Raw genomic sequence first — 19,040 nt, 5'->3', positions numbered from 1 at the left:
TCAGAGTGCAAGAATTGCTGTTTTGATAACTATTAGAACGCTTGTATAGAATTAAGAAGCAAAAGTGTTAGAATCGATAAGAAATGAAGGCTATCGAAAAATGCAATTGAAATAAAAAAGATCATGGTTAAAAAAATCTTCAATCTCTGAAACATCTGTATTCTGCAGGGTGAAAAAAGAAATACAGCATTTAGAAATACAGTATCATACACACACAGAAAAAAAAGGAAGAAAAAAGAGAAAAAAAAAGCAATCGAAAAGAAAGTGAAAATGAAACTGGAAGAAAAAAAAAAAAAACTTACTTTAGCGATTGTCTAAGTAGTAAGTATTCCGAGTAATCATTTTGAAAACAGTATTTGTTATCTGATTCCTGTAATCCAGATCACTTCAGATCACTTTTCGTAGATCAATATGGAAAAAAATGCGGACATTTTCGTAAGCAAATTCTGTAAAAACATTGTCTTTTTTTTTTTTTTTTTTTTTTTTTTCAAGATTCACGACAATCACTGACGCTTTTTTCAGTGCTTCCTCGAAAATTACGCTCTAATAATAACCAAAAAGCGCTGTTTTAATGCTTCGAAATCATAAACATATCTAAATTATCAACAGTAGTTAATTTTCTAATGAAATCTGAGAGCAAAGTTACGGTATAAGTTTTAACCGAGCTTCCATCTTATATCTCATATCCATTTACCTCTAAAAACAAACTTGTCAATTCTCACATTCTGTTTAAAGTTCACGTGGTTACTGAAACTGAAACGGTTTTATCTCTGAATGACCACTTATTTGTTTCTAAGAACAATTATTCCACGTGAAATCGAAGATTAATATTCCAGGCATTATTAAAATACCATCTCATGAGTTATTCCAAATGAAAATGAAATAAAAAAATAAGCACAAAGCAGACGTTCACCGAGAACAAATTCCAGTTTATCGGATTTTGTGAAATGGTTATTAAAGATAACGACTAGCGATGACTAGAACAGATATCTCGATCGCAGCCCGCATCTACCGGTATCTGCTGATGGTTTGATCTCGAATATAGCGTGTCGAAATGAACGGACCATGCCGCTCCCTTTTTTTTATTGCTTCGTACGGCAACACTGTAAGGTGAGGTTGAATCGCTAGCGCCATCTTGTGGCGTCAGACAAGACCATCTTACAGCCGTTTCTTCTTAAAATGAAAGAATCGACAAACTGGGGAAAACGGTAGACAAAAAGGCAAAACCCAAACAATATTTGTTTCCTTTGACATATATGAAGCACATTAACATACAAAGCGGAAGATTAGTTTTAAATATTATGGATAGGAAATTATGTTTTGACAGTAAGTAAACATAAGATAAGGATTGAGGTTCACAAGTATTCACATACTTAGACTACCTTTATATTAATGAAGTCAGTGGTTAGGTAATACTTACAGTTGAAATACTTTTTTTTCATTCTAAGATGTAAAGTTAATACACAAAAAATCAGCTTACATATGTTTAAAAAAATTATTATTCTCAGTTAACTGTTGAATCCCTTTTAATAATTTGGAAAACAACAAATTACATATAAGATCCTTTTACTTAATGTTTCTTTTACTTAATGTAAGATTTATAAATACATCTACGATTCTTTTACTTCCTCGTGTTTTATGACAAGGTTTGCCATTTTTTGAATGTTGCTTTCGTTATGGTAGCATTTCAAAAATGCTGCCTGATCTTATCACATAAACCGAAGATCATGCTTTGAAAGTTAAATTGCTTATACTAATGTTAGAGATTCTTTATTAATTACTTACATGTTTTTACCCAATTTCAAACTATTGCTACGGTTCAGTTTGCAATTCGTACAAAGAATGTAGTTCTTTGAAATTCTCAGATTCGTATTTTGATTGAATACATTAAAGGTAGCAGATGTAAAGAATATCATTACCTAAAAGGAACGATAGTACCGAATGAGATATTAGTCTCGAAACGGCATTTTGCGTTGAATCATTATAACGTATCACTTTTCAAACTGTTGCCACCAAATACTATTGCCCTGTATTATATTTAAAGAAATTAAATTATGAGGAATCTGCCCATTTCTCGCATATCTTCCTTCTCATTTTTTAATTAAATACTCAATGGCAACTAGGATGTAGTCGTTTTGAATATTATCTATTCATTTACTGTTTTATTCTATCGTTTCGAGAATCGATCTTATGGGGGCTCAGAAAATCTGCGGCCTTAGATACCATCATGTTTGACATTTTCTAAACTGCCTGTTTAGAAATTTAGTATTTAACTCGTATATCGTTATGAGTGTGATCACTCATTATTTTTAAGACACGCTGAATATTCAAGATTGGAAGAAGTTCCTTTCGAGATAAAACTGCTATCCAGTAATTAGGTAAATTAAAGATAAAATAATATATTGCATATTGCTGAAACTTACTCAAAACTATTTTACTTTTCATTGTAAAAAAGAGAAATTTGGCTAATAGTTTGCAATACTGCATATACCTTTAGAAATAATTTTCGCCTTTTCTGCTGCATAATACAGTGGTGTAACTGGTAGCACATTTCACAAGCAATCGGAAGGTTCGGAGCTCGAATTCCAGCTGTTAAAACCTAATTACCTGTGTACCTTTACCGCCTGTTTGTAGCTGTTTGCACTGTGACATCTACAGTGCTTGAAAAGCGTTGAAGTACTGCAACGGGTCACATTTTCTCCACCAGCTCAGTAAAATGTCGTTTGCCGAGAGTTGGTAGCTCACAGCCTGTTGCTGAAGTTTTAGATTATAGATGTCGCTGCTTGCAATGAGATCATGAATACTGACAACAGCCTTCTGGTTGCAAACTAATCGTCTTCTCGCATAAATACAGTTCATACTAATGCATAATTAATGCATAAATAAAGTTCATACCTCGTTAAATACAGTTCATATCTCCTATAAATACAATTCATACTAATGCATAATACTAATGCATAAGAACACAAATGTGTTCGAAGACATCGTTAAGGATGGTATTCTAGAAAATGCAAAAACGACTAATATCCCACACCTCGCCTGACTCGCCTCGAAAGAAAGGCGGTGTCTGGCTACATGCAGCCCAACTCAGCCGAGACTTCTTCAGGCGTAGTATTGTTTTCTTAAACTGCCCGTTCGCAGTGTATGCAATCAAAGCGAACATGCTTGAAACATGTACTTAAACAACATTAGGCACTTTTGTCAGTTTCTGGATAGAAACTCTCGGTAAACTTTTTCCCAGAGACCAATGCACAATTCAATTCTTTACTGTGTAGGAGCTGTTACTGTTGCTCGATGTAGCTTTACGTCATACTGATTTTTGTAAATTATTATCTGCGATATAGCTTTGAAAATGTGACTTGTTAGATCTTGTAACTTTAATGAACTGTAGCCTAAATTTCATTGGAATACTATATTTTTTTTCTTGGTCTTTATGTACTACTTTACCTTTATAACATATGCAAATTACGAGTATGATGACATGGCTATTGTGAAATAAAACGAAAACAAATAATATCTCACATTACGTGGTGCATTTAACAATAATTTTGCATTGCAGCTCTCTTACGTTAGCCTGATATTCAAGAAATAATACATAAATGAAACTGCACTGTATTCTACACAGTTTCATTGAATGACAGAATATTCAAAGTAGTAAAACTATCAGAGCAGAGCATAAATAGAGAAACTACTGCTAAAATCTCTAATATGCGTCTTTATGCTCCTAATCGGGTTTAGTTGACTACGACAAAACCCACTAAGGCTATTTGCTTAAGGGAAGAGAAGCCTTTGTGGAGGGCGTTCTAAGGGAAACTGGCTTGTACATACGTTACACTTGGGGAAACCAAAGAAAACGCGCATGCAGCCAGCCCGTTCGCCTGGAACTGAACCCAGGTCAGAACTGCTAGTATTCAGCAATCTTACCGCTCGGCCGATGGCTTCTCATAATCGGGATTGTCGTGAGAATGTGGTACTGGTTTGTTTGGGTTGCCATATTTTGCTATGCTATACCCGTTACCATCTATTTCTCATATACATATTATAACTTATTTACATTATTATTGACTTTCAAAAAATAGTTCGGGTTAAACTAAACTACGGATACGGAAAATAGCCGCATATTATTTGGACCCCTGTTCTTAAAAAGCATTCTCTTCTTCAGCAAATCTTACCTTTCTCGCCTTCCCGGCCAAAAAAGGGTACCTTTATTTTTCCTCTCTATTTCTAGTATATTTAAATCCATAGGTACCTACGAGGGAAAAAAAATTAATGAAACAACTTGAATATATAATGTATACCCCGAAAAGGAAAAACATTGTTTATTTAACGTCATTACACTGACAGAACAAAAAGGAAAGCGGAGAAAAATAGCTTTCACTAATATCACTGTTCATTAATCATTCAACATTTACAATGCATTTTTAATGGATAATATTACAAAAATTAATTGTTTAAAGAATTGAAAACACTTTTTTCGGTTGTTTAAACAATTAATAGAACAATTAATTTTTATTAATTGTTTAATCTTTAAACAACTAGTTTTTCCCTCCAATTACAATAACCTAAAAAGAAACGTTTTAATGGGAAAAATTAGGAAAAAACAACGCATACGCACAGTTTATAGAGTTCTGAAGAAAATTCAAACTTGCTTTATCTGTTTTTAGATGAAATATAAGGTGACCCCATCAAAAGCGAAGGATTTCATATGTCCAATAAAATATTTTATTTTCAGAAAATATCTTAACATATTTATAACAAGTAAATGTTCCGATATGAGAATGAGGAATAATGTACAGTATATGCCCTCTGCTACTTGTTCTGCAACACCGCGCTCTCTGGATGAAATTCGTAATCACTTTTTCACGTATTTGCCTATCCGAGGTGGCTAGGAACGTGTTCAGTTTCCTCTTCAATTTTTTTTTCGATGTTTCTCTTTAAAATCAGATCTTTTAGGACTTGCAATAACACTGTGACGCAAAACAGCTGTTTTCAACAGAGCGGCAAGATGAAGAGCGTGATGATTTAATGTCTGCTGTCGAATCTGTGTCCTCATATTTCTTAATGATCCTGCGAACTGTTGCTTCATTAAGTACAGTTTCACGTCCAAAGATTGCACCAAGCTTTCTAGCAGTCTAATAGACATAACATTCACCATTCTTGCAAATAAAATTTTCACTATCAAAATATGTTCGTTTACGTAACGCTCCATGTCAATTAAGTTGCAACGAAGCTCGATGTGAAGTAGCAGTGATAAAATGCCAGTGTTATTAGATCAAATCAAACGCGATATTCTTAAATCAGAACGTTAACCTATTGTAATTACATAAAATTATTTCCCATTTTTTTAAGAGTATACCGTCTCGCATATTAAATCCAGAGCTTTTGTTGGATACGTTATAATTATATTTACTAAATACTGACTCCCGAAATAATTGAAATCGTGGGGCGGGAAGAAACTCTATGTGCCAGTAATATTAGTTATGATAAAATGCCACTGTTATCAGGTCAAATCAAACACGACATTTTAAAATCAGAACGTTTACCTGTTGTGAGTATGTAAAAATATTTTTCATAAGATTAAAGTATGCTTTCTGGCATATTAAATCCGATGTTTTTATTGGGACACCCTATAATTACATTTACTGATAATACTGAATTAAAATACATACTATCGTAATCACAGACTTAAACAATTTATTTCACTTTGAAACTAAAATGAATATGATAACAAAGCAGTTGTTTTGTAAAATACCATTTTGTGATACATTTTACAGATAATGTATATTTTAGGCTTTTTCGAAGCACTACCATTTGGTAGATAGATATTTTAGACTTAAAATTGCGTCTGCATTTGATAGGAAAACTTATGAGATTTTGATGTTTTATTCTTACTTTTTTTTCCTTATTAAGATACGGAATTATCTAATGTTTTGTTGTGGAACAGTGCACATTTTCATTCAAAGACGACTAAAAATATGAATAAATAAAATAAAAATTTTAATCTGCCGAGGTTCGAGGGAATGTTAAGTACGTATATGAGGGTAAGCATGAATATTACGCTTAAAACGTATTACTAGGTTATTAGTGATACACAAGCAATAGTACATCTTCTACGGTGTTTAAAGCTTATATCTAAGATATTTGTGTAGGTGCAATATGAGGGTTGCTATTTATATTTCTGACCTAATAATGAAAACAACTAATGTTTATGATTGAAATTGGCTTTATTGTTTTCAAAATATTCTCCATAATGATCAAGGCACTTTTGTGTGCGTTTGAACCAATTTTCGAAGCACTTTTACCACGCCGATTGAGGTAACTTCAAAATAGGCGTTTTGAATGCATCAACCGCTTCTTCGGTTGTCGCAAATCGCTGCCCACGTAATTTATTGGGGGCCAAAGCAGGGCTGTACGGTGGATGACCCATCAATTCGATATTTTGACCCGTCAAAAATTCCTTTGTTTGAACCGATGAGTGAGAGTTCGCATTGTCATTATGAAGATAGATGCGCCTCTTCCGCTTTATTCGAATTACTCTGATGACTTCTGGCAAACAGATGGTCATCTACCATTCGGAATTGACACTCCTGCATTTCTCTACCGCCACTGTTGACACGTGACCAGTTATGCCGAAGAAACAGGCAACCATTTGCTTCGATGTGTTTCTTCCACACGAACAACTTTTATTGCATTTGGCACACCTTGAAGGACCCATACAGTCAACTGCTGTTTCGTTCAGGGATCATATGCATAGATACATGATTCGTCACCTGTGTAGATGTTATACACAGTCTTTGATACACCTTGAACGTATTTTTCCAACATTTCTTTGCACCAATCGACACGAGCCTTCTTTTGAGCGTTTGTCAGATTATGTGGCATACAACACGAACAAATCTTTTTTACGGCCAAATGTTCATGTAATATCTTATTTATGCTTGTCATACTAATGCCAAAAAATGCCTCAATCTCACCGGTATGCCACATGATGATCTTGCTTTATCAGTTCACTCTCAGCATCAATATTTTCTGGCACAAAAACCGATTTTGGACGACCTCCATGGAATTCGTCCTAGAGGGAACGTCGACCACGAATGAATTCGTTAATATCAGTTTCTTACAGTGCTGTAGGATGGTGTTTTATTACTGTATAAAGAATTAAGTTCATTGGGGCAGTCTGTCTTGATAATCCACGTCGAAAGTTATGAAAAGTAACCGCACGACAATGTTCCCGAGTCAATTCCTTTTTTTTTTTTTTTTTTTTTTGCCAGAGATAAACTTTTTCATTTACTGTAAACAACACGCTAAAATGGCAAAATGTTCAACAGTTATGTTTAAAATATCAAACTTTCGACTGGAATTGTCTGCGGTCGTTTAGCAACACTTGCTGTTGCCAAGGCCATAAATATAAATAGCAGCTTTCGTATGAGACTACATTTACCTTCTGAAAATAAGTATTTTTATTTTAACATTAAAAAATTTACATTTCTGACAGATACCATAGAATCAAAATTAAAAATCTTTTTTTTTTTATTTTGATTCTTTAAAAAAAAATGCATTTTGATGAATGCAGAAAATCATGTCAGACTGTGTCAGAGTATACATCAGCTGAGCCACACTTTCCTTTAAGGAAAATGGCTGGTTTAAAATGTCTTATCAATGGTTGCTTAATTTCTATGCTTGATTTATATAAAAAATATACAAATAAGTGTCTCCTTTCAAAATCATATCTTTCAGCAACAAAGTAACGTTTAACTTTAGGTCATTTTTGGATCAAAAAGTAGTTTCAAATATCCATTGATTGATAATACATAAGAACGTAGAAAGATAAATGCAGTTCTAGGTTTTGATGAAAATGTTTTCTTTATCGGACTTAAATTTTGAAAGCTTCCAGGGATTATACCAATAGAAGCACAAGTAAGAAAAATCACACAAGTATCAGTAGCACAAGTAAGAAACTTCGAAAGCTGTCAACATATATGTTTGAAAGCTGAAATAATAATTCAGAAAGGAAACAAGCAGGCAAAAATATTTATAAAACTGAGTTAATCAATATAGCTCGGAAAAGATTTTAAATTGGAGAGGGGGACAAAAAAAAAGAAAGGAAAGGAGAAAAAGAAAAAAAGGTTTGCTTGCATGTTTTGCATTGATTCACGCTAACTTCAATTGACGAAGGACCTAGAAGCTACAACGAACCTGAGAAAATGATATGTATGTAAGCTGTAAAAATATGCAGAAAATTTTTAACAAGAGGGATCTTTTAAATTCATAATTTTAATTCATATATTCCCTCTTCAAACCTCCATAGCGCATCATGTTATGTCACGCTTTCCCTGCAGTAAACGCAGCGCGAAATCTTTTTCCCAATCGCTGTTCAGGATTTAAACAAAAACTAAAAGCTTATAAATAGTTCTGCAAGTAACTACGCCTACTCTCTCACCACTTCACCTTCCTGCTGGCAACGTGTGGCTTAGCTTTTCTCCTTTATGTATGATGTAATTGAGTATCTAAAACTATGGGAAGCGTTTAGCACTCCTGGTGCTCTACCAATTAAAAAATGAATTAGTTTCATCTTCCGCAAAAAACTATATCATAATATGTATGTATACTTCAATAAGTTGGGATAGTAAGCAGTCCATAAGATATCCGAAACTTCAGCTTTATTTCGGACTGAAGCTCAGAAAACAGATAAAAAAAGAGTTTAATATTTTTTGAAATTTTAAATAACAGCACCAAAATCATTGTGGGATAGATCTGAAGCAGGGATTCTCAACCTGGTTTGCCCCATGCACACCTTTGAAGGTTGCTAGTAGATCATCCCCACTGTCCTTTCCAAAATTAATAAAATACACATGCATTTATTTAGATTTAGACTATTTTTAATCTAATTTTATAAATTAAACAGCAAAAAGTATAGAAAATGATGATAAATACTAAAACCTATATAAAAGTTGTTTTCTATATTCATAAACTAAAAATAAATACTTAACAGCTAAATAAAGGTCTCATCCCATTTCCTTCCTGAAACTACGAACCCTTTCCTCAGAGGAGAATTTCCCTGGTTGAGAACCCCTGCCATAAAGAAAACTGCAGCAGAAATCAAATGATGCAATCTCCTTATAACACACGGAAACAGACTTCCTATTAACTTTGCTGAAGAGTTGGAAAGTAATTTGGCAACGCTGAGATACCAAAAAATTTTAAAAATAATGCAATCTATCTATAAGTTGCAACCACAAGAGAATGAAAGAAGATATTTTCATTTTAAGTAAGTGCCTGATTTGTTTGGAATCTAGCATACTTCGGAACAGTTCTACATCATTATTACTTTGCATTACTTTAGCAAATTACATCAGTCAATCATTACTACATGTCAACAATGAAAAGTAGTCTTAGCCATCCCTTCTACTTGACAACGGAATATAATAATATGTCTAGGATTTTCAGAAATCACGATGCTTCTTAAGTGTATCTTAACATTTTTCTCAAGCTCTCTAACACGCAGGGAGAAAGAGAGAAAATAGAGAGCTCATCATGACCCGAGGAATGCCATACAGCTTTTCCAAAATAATCCCCTTCACGCTCGCATCACGAATACCAGAACGGAAGAAAAGAAGACAATCGCACAAGCTTTGCACAGCCACCTCTTATTTACATTCCGAGCAGTAGCTTCTGAATAGACATCGAAAAGCGGGGATTTCCCATCAACCGGTGATGAAAGCCAAGATCAAGATCTTCCTTTAAATGCCCTCCCGATTGGTCGGAAGGCAAATAGTTGCCAGATAGAAGGATGGAAAGGGTGCTTGCTTGCTGCAAAGCGAGAGAGATTAAGGTTGCAATAGGGAGCGTGGAGCAGGGGCTTACGAGACGAGGAAAATCTTGCAGCACGACGATGGTATAGAAGGAAATGAGATGGGAGAGAGAGTCTCAAATGTGGAACAATTCCAAGACTTCATTTCTGGCAAAAGCATTGTAAAGACCAATAGAGGTCACTGCGTTCCTCAAAAGGGTTTACGTTCAGATGCAAAGATTAGTGATTAATTATTGTTCAAAATACAAGTATTAAAAACCAACGGTCATTTACTTACATAATAAGTGATCAAGAAATGGCTCATTAAACATTTCACAGATTTCATGGTATTTGTCAACAATGATATTGGACAAAATAACACTAACAACTAAAACAACTTTGTTGTATCGTGCATTTTACCACAAAAATAATTCTCATTGCATCAGCAATTCATAAAGTTAAATGACAAAACACCCTTGTTCACAAACAATATTTATCTAAATTTACCTTCACTTACCTGTCGAATGAATTTTCATGAGAAATTTTTCATTTTCCTGTAACCTGTAACCTGTAAACTTGGAAACAATAGTACCGTATTTTCTCGCGCAATTTCACCTCTGGCATTTTAGCACCAGGTTTCGAAAATTTTAAAAATTATTGCGTATTTTACTCCTTCCTCAATACGTTCAGAGAAATAGCTTCTCTAGATTTTACAACTGATTCGTTCACGTAGTGATTATTCTCGTCTTACTCAAAAAATAAACCCCCATAAACTACCTGCGAAGGTCATGCCGAAACTTTCCCTTCTAACTGTTGAACTTTAAACCATCCTGATACAAAAACCGACTAATCATAGCAAATACGAAGTTGCATTTAGTTTACGAGTTTGCTTCGTCAGCAGAACATTCACCTTACGGATGATTTGAAGTCTAAAACGTTGTAGAGACAACAATACGAACGAGCGAGATTCAAGTTATAGGGAAGTTGCAATCGAGATATCTTATTAAATAGTGCAATGTTAATATTACTACGTATTTTTATAGGAATGTAGCTTTCTTTTAAAGAAATGATGTTGCGATAACTACCTGTAGTTTAGCCATGACTACTGTTCATGTGTTATATTCTTATTGTAACTGAGTGCTTTAGAAATTAAATTATTTGCAAAATTCCTCTTTCCCTCTCCCACACACAAACGGTTTTCGAACTACAAAATTTGGAAACAAAAGGGGGGACTACAGTAGGTCCTTATGGGTTTGGTTCCCAGAGTATAAAAGAGCTAGATTCGGGCCATACGGTAAGCAATATTTTCCCTTTTAATTGCTGTTTGCCGTTGAATGAAATGACAACTTACACTCATTAGCAGTTAACTATTAAAAATAAGTTGGTAGTGCACAACTAGATTTTTGTTTACAAGTTATTTCATGTTGAATTGAACAAAATAGCATAGTACAAATTCGGCGCTGATTTATGATTATTAAGACGATTAAGATTATTATGATTATTAAGACGGAACAAATTAATTCTGAAGCTACAAATTATACAAATTTTGTCTGGCAATAGTCGGTTACGAAATCGTCACTAGAAGCACCTTTAATCAAAGTGGTGCCAACCATGCAGGAGAAAGCGTACTGCGTTTTGGAATACGCAAATATCATCGTTTATCGTCATTCAAAGACATTTTCCCAAGAAATTTGGTAAAGAACCACTTCACCGTCAGAACATCGAACAGTGGGTGAAACAGTTTCAGAACGGTCTGCTTGTTTATGAAAGCGCTCAAGATGAATAGCAATCAAAATCGAACTAGTTAAAAAAAAAAAAAAATGTGAAACTTTTTTAAAACCTACACAGATGCTACAGACGTTGACAACCTTCCGGCAAACTGCTGCGAATATCTTTCTGTGAGACTCTTCAAGATAAGCTAGACGTAGATTGTTTCGCGAATAGACTTGTGTTTACGAATGAAGCCACTCTTCACATTTCTGGCAAAGTTAATCACCATAATTCACGATTTGGGGGTATGGGAAATCCACGTGGTGTAAACTCTCCAAAGAGGGACATTTTCTGCGCTATTTCCAACAGTTGAGTTTTTTTTTTCCTTTTTCTTCGTGAAAAAATCGATTAACGGGTGCATTTACCAAAATGTACTATGAGAGTGGTTGTTTCCTCAGTCGGAGAAAACAGTTCTCGCATCATTCTGCAGCAAGACGGTACTCCGCCACATTGGCATAAAAAAAGTACTCCAAGACCTGAACCGATAGTCTATCGCCATCGTTGGATTGGCCATTGTTGGGTCAAACGATGTTGCTTTGTTGGCCACCGAAAACCCCAGATTTAACCCCTTTGTGATTTTTTCCCTATAGGGATTCGTTAAAGACAAAGTATCCGTACCTCCATTTCCCAAGACTTAACAACAACTGAAACAGTGGATAACGTAAGTACTCGGATCATTAACAACGGATATTCTATCATGAGTGTGCCAGGAACTGAATACCGCATACATATTTGCCGTGACACCGCAAGGCACAGGTAGAACATCTAACTGTAGTTTCAATGTGAATTCTATTTATCAAAGTAAAGTAATTACAGAGTTCACAAGTATGCTTTCTTTCTCTTCCATTCAATGTTGAACACTCCGTATAATGATAATATTTTCGTAATCAGTAATAACTGCCTTCATTTTGCATTTTAATGCTTTTGAAAAATTAAACAGATGGTCAATGATAATTTTCTGAAAGCCGTTATTTTGATTTCCCACAGCAGACTTTATCTGAAATTTTAAAAACTTGCAGTGTTGAAATTATCATTAAAACTATCATTCTATTGTTTTTACAAAACAGCTTGCACAAATGACAGAAATAACAACAAGATGTAAAAAATGACTCTCCACATACAACTTTTGTGTCGATCGTTAAACATGCAAATTTAAAAACGCGATCTTACAACAACTGGGAGGGGGAGGAGAATAATATATCAACAAAAGCGTTAATAATAAAAAATAATCGGAAGTTAAACCAACACCTTCCACCCCCGTTAAAAAACTTTGAAAACCCAATTTGCGAAACCAATCGTCATTTATTTTAGAAATTGATAATAACATCATGTTCTTCGAACTCAAACCATAAAATTCAGTTCAACAGCAATATCGTAAAATAATTTTAAAATGAGCATATCTTTAGAATTTCCGATACACAGTCTCGCGCGCTGTAGATAAAAATGTTTTTTTTTTCGTACAGTGTTGCCATTGCTCGCTTTGAAATCCTTGAGTTTGTTAATCAAAAATTTGGTAAAGGTTTATAAAATATGAAATCGATAATAAAATAAATTCCAAATTTGGGCTTCAGGATGCCCGTATTCGGGAGGAAACGTACGTTATTAAAAATTCGATGGATCTATGTAGCGTTGTTTTATCACAATGCGAGAAACATACATACATTTATGCAGATTCTTCATTACTTAATTTCTTTAAACATAACACAGGGCGATAATATTTGGTGGCTACAATTTGAAAAGTGAAATAACGCTTGTAATGAATCGACGCAAAATGCCAAAACGAAATTAATAGTCCTTCCGGGCAAATTTTAATATACGAAGGCTTGAAAGTTAATTAAAAAATTTTCATATTATTTAAACCGTTTCCATGATTCTGAATGAATTCATCAATCAAAAGTTTTTCTCCATATCTTTGTTCGAGAATAGAATTTACGTACATAGATATTCATGAAATTCAAACACTTAATTCAATAGACTGTAGATTTTTATTACATCTATTAACAGATATTTGCACACATGAGAACTTAGATATTCTTACTCGAATGGAGACGCTTGCCATCCACATACATCTGTTTCACCAACCTAAGCTACCAGCACGCACTCAGTCAATAGCCGCTAGCTCTGCACGTTGTTCTTTTTCACTCGTGGTTGCCAAATCACTCTAGTTAAACAATACTCATTAGATCTTAGCGTCACTTCACTTCTGCTTTAACATGTATATTACTCTTTTGAAATCTAACATTAAAAATTGCTATGACAGATATTTTCCTATGATTTAATTTACTAATCTTAAAAATTATTAAAATATCTTCAAATACATTTTGGAGTCATTAGGTTATTTTGAAGGAGACATAAAAAATGTGCAACGCTCACACTGGGACTCGAACCTGGACCTTTCGAATACGCGCCGAGTGTACTACCGTTACACCACGAAAGCAGGTTCCAAAGAAAATTCCTTATAACATATTAAAAATTTCATAAAGCCTTTAAGAAATCTTTTAGGGTCAAGATAAGAACGAACGACTCTGTTTAGGAACAAAGCAATCAACAGCCATTCGTATAAACACTGAAGTTAATAAAAAGATGATTTCATATTTTTAGTGTCAGTTTCAATAAACAATTTAATCAAAAAGTAAGCATTCGAATTAAAAAAACTGAAACTTAAATCTGTTTCAAATATGTTTTTTTTCACATATTTATGTCAAAATATGTAAAATTATATTGGATAAACATTGAAATTTACAATACAGCAGCTCGTTCACAGATTCCTTACAAAATTTCTGAAATGTGTTTTTAATTAAGCGGAAAATATAAGCTTTCGTGAAAGGATAATTTTTCATTTTTTTTCAGCAGCAGGCTATTCTAGGCAGCTCATTCTCAGCTATTACTTTAGAAGCCAATGACCTGCTTGTTGGCTTACTAAATGCAGAGATATATCTATGCGGGTTACGAGGCAGCATAGTAAGCCACTAAGCAAGGGATATTAAAATTTCCGGGTACTTCCACAGAAACGTGTCTTCGCATTTCACCAGCGAAAGAACGACATTTTTGTCTACAATGTTACGCATTCTTCTTGCATAGCATTAACGATCTAAGCAAATAAAACTCAATATCTCTTGGAAAGTCACAAAGACCTCTAACAGATGTTAGGCGAGAAAGGCGCCTTAATTCACATCGGCAAGAAAGTCCGGGAGAAAAGATAAAATTAGTCCCAAGGTGGCTTTCACGGCTGGAACTTAATGAAAAATCTTTTCCGAGTCCTTCTTCTGTTTGATCTGCGCCGCACTGCACAAAGGGGGTGGGCCGGGTGGCTGTTTAACAGTCACTTCACTGCCTTTGCCTGAGTCAATAAGACATGACGTGCAGAAAGGGTCTCATTGTCGGTTGTTGAAGATTTTTGTTCGTTGGCTTGGGTGGAATTGTGGAGGTGCAAACCGGAAGAATGGATGAATGCAGAGTCTTGTTCTTCGGATGCTGAGTATCTCTGCTTGTAGTTTGACTTATGGATGTAGAAATGGTATCTACAGGTCTTAAACCTGACCTGCGGTAGCACTACTACTAACTATGATCTATCTTTTATTACTTTAAAAGAGTTATTTAAGATAGAAAGTCTTTTATTACTTCAAAGATTTAAGAAAAATTCTGTTAACTGAAACTCACTTTAACTTGTGTAATAATAGGTTAAAATTAGTCCCGTTGCTTAACTTAGTTTACAAAGAGTTATATATCTGTTTTATAAAAAAAAAAATATTACCTTAACTTTTTTTAAGTGGTTAACCACAGTTACCTTTCAAATTTTAATGTACTCACCATGTTGAACAACAGTAAACTGACCCGGGTATGAATTCTGCAGATGAACTGGCTGCATATTTGTTTTCGTGATTTTTCTTTCAGTGTAAAATGGAACACGATCAAAGTACTCCACCTCCTTAGAAAGTACTCCATCAAAGCCTTCTTTTACATAAGCTTCGTAAGCAGCCTTCATTGCAGTGACCAATTTATTGAGTCAATCACTCAAATTAACTACGTTGCTTGACAAGCTTATCGTATTTAAAACAATGATCGTAATTCTTAACTGTTTAAATCTCTATTTTACTTAATAATGCCTTTATTGGTGTAATTTTAAGTGCATTTAATTTATAATATACATATTGGATAATTTTTACAAATATTTTAGGGCTAATGTAATATGCAAAAATTGTTTCTATAACGAAGTATTACGCTCCTCAACACGAAAACTTGTTATTTAACCTAAGTACAAAATATGTAAGAGAAAACAGCGAACCAGCTATAAATATTTTATTTGACAATATTTTGCTAAATATCCATGCAGTGTAGTTTATTTCTGCTTCCTATAATATTATTAGTGAAGTTGTTGATATTATGTCTAAGGTTTGAAACATTCATCTCAGAGATACTGCACAAATATTTTTGTCTGGCTGGTGCGCAAACAACGAAGAGCTTTATTAGAAGAGCATTAATTGCATACCACTGGAAATAGATTTCTACCGTGACGTTATCAACAAATTTCTTACTATTACTTTCTTCATGGATTAAGGCAACTTAGTTACATAACTTAAAAATAATTTTAGTTCATTACGTTTAAAGTGTTGCTTTAAAGTGTTATGTACGTACGGGTTCGTAATCGATTGAATGCACACATAATTGATGATAGCTTGATAAAATTTATTTTGCCAAAAGAAACAATTCACAGTTCTGGAACTTTCCACAAAATTACTCCTACAGCTCTTCAAAGTATAAAAGAGTACAATCAGTAGTTACACATCAAACTACTCAGAACGTTCAACACAATGCAAATCACATCTAAAGGACGTAGCTCACACGGAGATCTCTCAAACTAACAATGTCATGCTGAACTAAAGAACATTTGAAAAACTGATGGCTCTTCCCTCTCTTACAAAATTTTGCCCAGCCGCCAAGAGATTGCTACCCATTACAGTTATACAGAAGCCAGACCTAAATATCGCCAAATGGTCGCGAAATTTGGACCATTTCACGATTTCTCTCCAAATTTGGCAACAAAAAATTAGTCGCCAAAACCCTCGTCTGCTTGGCGAATATCTCGTCAATTTCGCGAGATAGCCATTAACTCAATATTAAATAGACTTGCCCCTATAGCCTTATTTTTCCAGCAAAAGTTTGCTTCTTTAGGTTTCCATGTGTTATTATTTAAAAAAAAAAAAAAAAAAAAAAAAAAAAACTACAATTTCGCACACAATGTCATTAAAGTTATCTACATATGCAAGAAATTCTTAACAAAAGGAATTAATTTTGAATTTCATATGAAATTCTTTTACATAATTTGAGATTTTCAATATTAACAGATCAGCATTTTATTTCCCTAGTAATGCACGTCCATTTTTTAAAATTTTGAGTTCAGATTTTTGATTTCATATTTGCCATATATTTTTTATTAACGTTATATTGCTAGATAAAATTTGTAACTTTTGAAGATGGATTCAAAGGACTGTTTGACTTTACTGATAGTTATTTTTAATTTTTATTTCAATTTTATTTTTGTATTAGTCTGAAATGTTTTTAATTTGATATTAAATGTAGCTTTTTGAATTTAGAATGATATCACACCTGTTGTGGCAAATATTTCAAATAGATAAGATTGATCAATCACGAATGTATGGTTCGGTCTGAGTAAGTTACTATTGTAATCTCAGACCTTCAAAGTTAAGCTGACCAGTTGCTAATATACATAAGAGATGTGGAACAAGAATCATTTTGTTTTGAAAAGACACATTCTTCGGGCTGGATATACATGTAGCAATAAATGCCATGCGTAATGCTTCTGCGCATTCCTAGGCTCTGCAATAACCTCGCGGATCGTGCCCATTTCCCTTGGAACATTCATCACGCAGACGAATCAACTCCCATCCAGCGCCCCCTTCCGCGCTTCCCACCCCGTCAAAAATGACAACTACGGTTACGACTACGCTTGTGGTGGTTCCTGCATGTCTGCCCGCACCGTCTGCCAACGAGAGTAATAATGATATTCATTCTACTTGGATGGGAATCACCGAAATTCCGCCATTCTCAGGCTTAATGAATCATGGTAGAGAATTCTCCGCGGCAGTAATGGTCGTTAGTTTTCATTTGGCTCCAGAAAGTAAACTTGCTCTGCAAGCAAACTGCAAATCGAGAGCTTTGAAGTCAGTGCCAATTTTGGTAAATTTTGGTGACAACGTTATGATGCATCAAGAACAGAAAAGCAACACGTCAAAATACCGCCTAATTCCTGAAATGCACTATTTACTATCTATGAAGTGAAACGAAGAGATCCTTTCTTAGATTAATTAGGTTAATGAATTGTTTTATTTTCAATGACATTAACTATTTTTGGTCGTATTTGTCTCAAACAGACATACTATTCTTCGGACTTTTCACTGAAGTTGAATTCTTCGGATTATTTTTCATTGAAAATAAGAACACAAATAGATGGAAATGCCAATACTTTTTTTTTTTTTTCTAAATGGCTGCATATTCAAAAGGGAAAATATTAATTTAGGATTTAATTTAAAACTGAAAATTCGTGATAATGATTTGAAGTATTCTCAAAGTAAATTTTTTTAAAGTGTTATAGAGGTAAAATACATCTGAAATCTCTTTCCTTAATTTCCTGTTAAAACACATCCGATTTCTGTCGTCTTCATTCTTTCTTAATGACGTTCAACATGGGTGTTTACCATTAAGTACTTTTAAGGGCGATGGTCAACCTCTATATATAAATGAGCCTATGCGAAAATAAAGGATCAGCTGTTTCGAAACAAACATTAATTTGTGAAGCAAATTTTATTTTCTCGTTTGGAGGATTCTTATAGGAACGTTAACGTTACATGATCTCTAACGTTACATGAACGTTACGTGAACTAATCAAACGTTACATGAACGTTACATGATCTCTGTATTTATTAAAACGCTTATTGATCTTGACAACACTAACCATTATGTTTTCCACCATAATTTATAACTAATCTTGGATATCATGCCATGCTCTCTGCCACTTGTTTTTCCAGCATTTTACTTTGTCTTTTGAAAGAAATACCACATTTCCTTGTGCCTTTTCCCTCTAGCTCTTTAGAGCCGGGTTTTGAAAATTTAAATATATATATTTATATGTATATATATGATAAGAAAGAGAAAAACACGTAGCACATGTTCATGGCGTAGAACTTAGATTCATACCGAAGAGGAAGAATTCTGATTGCATAGAATACTAATCCATAATTAATAGAAACCTTGACACTCGAGGCAGATTAAATTCCATTTTTATTTAAATTTACATTTCCCTTGGCACTCTAATCGTGCCTGTTTTCAGAACATTTACATTTCTCAATACTATTGCGATAGGAAGAGAACACAGCGAAATGAAATGGCTTCCGAGCAGCAACAGAGACAATGGCGAAGTGCGCATTCATTCAATATGGCAGCTCACCAAAGAAGAAGGTTT

General features: G+C 34.1%; 1 protein-coding gene across 2 annotated transcripts in view; it reads right to left on the bottom strand.

The window, feature by feature from the left end:
* Positions 1-19,040, bottom strand: part of LOC118197238 (uncharacterized) — a 403,557-nt gene that overhangs the window by 344,047 nt on the left and 40,470 nt on the right. Inside the window, exon 1 of one of the 2 annotated variants that reach the window (XM_085820508.1) lies at positions 303-1,041. The exons of the other annotated variant lie outside the window; for it this stretch is intronic. The gene's annotated coding sequence lies outside the window, so the exon portion shown is untranslated. Of the gene's footprint in view, positions 1-302; positions 1,042-19,040 lie in introns of those variants that run through there. 2 annotated transcript variants of the gene reach the window in all.

Source organism: Stegodyphus dumicola, chromosome 7 (genome assembly GCF_044657685.1).
Source record: "Stegodyphus dumicola isolate Sdum_Otavi_A_Nest chromosome 7, ASM4465768v1".
Classification (NCBI taxonomy): domain Eukaryota; kingdom Metazoa; phylum Arthropoda; class Arachnida; order Araneae; family Eresidae; genus Stegodyphus; species Stegodyphus dumicola.
The sequence above is the reverse complement of the archived record's forward strand: the minus strand, read 5'-3'. Positions and strand labels throughout refer to the sequence as shown.